We start from the raw sequence: 2351 nt of genomic DNA, 5'->3' as shown, positions 1-2351 counted from the left end.
AAACAGCCTCAAGTTGTGCCAGGGCAGGTTTAGGTTGGACATTGGGAAAAATTGCTTCCCCACAAGGGCTGTCAAGCCCTAGAAGGGGCTGCCCAGGGCAGGGGTCGAGTCCCCACCCCTGGGGGGATTTAAAAGCCGTGCAGAGGAGGTGCTTAGGGCCCGGGTTTAGTGGTGGGATGACAGGGGTATGGGAACGGTTGGGCTTGGTGATCTTAAAGGGCTTTCCTGACCTAAACAAGTCTATGATTCTAAACGCTCCAGTTACACTGTGATACATGGTGGTGTGGAGCTGCAGCCGCCCGCAGGGCTCACTGAGATCCCGGAGCTCTGAGCAGTGGTTCATCATCCTTCTTGGAGGTAGAAAGCAGTTCATGAGCTTTGGGCTTGGGCATGATGTGAGCCTGTCTTTGGTGCTGGCTTTTTGCAAAGCAGGAACTCGGCCGAATGTTTCTGAACAAGAGTAGCTGAGGCCACACGATTTCCAAACTTCCCTGTGCATGGCCATAGGGAGCCAACCGGTCGTGGTGGACCTGCCACATCCTTCCCTGAGGTGCTGCGAAACCACTGCGTTACCAGCGTGCCAGAACTCAAACACACCGTGTTCAGCACCGTGTCGGGGGCAGATGTGTCGGAGGGCGTCTGAGGGGACGGGGACCTGCTGGTGGGTGCCCCGCAAGCACTGAGAGCAGCCAAAGGCACTGTCACTGAGCCTTGGGGTTCGCAGCAGCTTTGGGAATTCACATCCTCGGCTGGGTGCTGCAGCAGAAAGGTGGGAGCCAAGCTTCCAGCAGCGGGCTGGGGGTGCTGGCACATCTCCCCTGGGCTGGCCGCAGAGGCGGCAGGCAATACTTTACCAGTTTGACCAATGAACGGTGTAACCCGATGACTGATGGGCCACGTGTTTTAGCATGAATTATGGGCCTAACATGATGCTAACAGTTATTGATTATAAAATAAGTCTGTGTCACCGAGGCCTTCAGAAATCTTTGAGGGAAGAATGAAGGCTATTTTTTAAATATTAAGTGATCGATATATTGAGTAAGTGACAAGGGATAACTTTTTGCCCGGTTGTCTGCTGCCATGGGGGCGAGCAGCTCTCATGGGGCGCAGGCAGCAGGTGCACGGGAGTCACCCTGCAGAAGGCAGGGGAGGGTGGGCGAGGGGAGGCACCCCCCATGCCTCTCCTCGGCCCAGGCTGGGCACCTCGCACATGCCAGGGCTCTGTCAAGGCCCTGCATCCCTGTGCTGGCACGGCCAGGCTTTGGCCCATCCCACGGTTTCTTCCCCCCAGCAAGACGACAAACATAGGGACACGATCGCGTAATGACACCCTGTCCCCGTCCAGAAGAGCAACACCGCCACATTAATGCAATTAGTGACAAACTGATGTTAAAAGCGTCAGAGAGAATTGCAGCTGCAGCCATGTATTTTTGTTCCCATTCAGGCAAGATTGATTTTTAAATGGGTTTTGCATAGGAAAAGTAATAATGCTGCGTAAAACTTGATTAGCTGGAGGTTTCAATTTCCTAACCTGGAGGAAATTATTTTGATTTCCTTGTACCCAACCCCGCAGCACCACACCGAGCAGTGGAATTTGGCTTCCAGGAATCTGGAATCCTGTGTACAGTTCTGGTCCTCGCTGTACAAAAAAGCTGTGGGCAGGCTGGAGGGGGTCCAGAGCAGGGCCACCAAGGTGATCCAAGGGCTGGGAAGCCTCTCAGCCATGCGAGGGTGGGCTGAGAGAGCTGGGTTTGTTCAGCCTAGAGCAAAGGAGGCTCAGAGGGGATCTCATCATCACATACCAGTATTTAAAGTGTGGCTACAAAGAAGATGGAGACTCCCTTTTCACAAGGAGTCACAGGGAAAAGATGAGGGGGAATGGATGCAAGTTAATCCTGAGAAGATTCTGACTGGACATGAGAGGGAAATTTTTCCCCGTGAGAACAGTCACCCATTGGAATAATCTCCCCAGGGGCGCAGTTGACTCTGCCACACTGGACACAAGTTCAACAAGAGCAAGTGTCGAGCGCTGCACCTGGGGAGGTTTGACCATAGGCACCAGTACAGGCTGGGGGCTGACCTGCTGGAAAGCAGCTCTGCTAAGAGGGACCTGGGCATCCTGGTGGATGACAAGCTGACCATGAGCCAGCAGGGTGCCCTTGTAGCCGAGAAAGCCAATGGCATCCTGGGGCGCATCAAGAGGAGTGTGGCCAGCAGGGCGAGAGAGGTTATCCTCCCCCTCTGCTCTGCCCAGTGAGACCCCATCTGGAGCACTGCGTCCAGTTCTGGGCTCCCCAGTTCAGGAAGGGTGAGGAGCTACTGGAGAGAGTCCAGAGGAGGGCTACAAAGAT

Source organism: Egretta garzetta, unplaced genomic scaffold, assembly GCF_000687185.1.
Source record: "Egretta garzetta isolate BGI_Z169 unplaced genomic scaffold, ASM68718v1 scaffold572, whole genome shotgun sequence".
In the NCBI taxonomy this organism is placed as follows: Eukaryota; Metazoa; Chordata; class Aves; order Pelecaniformes; family Ardeidae; genus Egretta; species Egretta garzetta.
Note: the sequence above shows the minus strand (reverse complement) of the source record.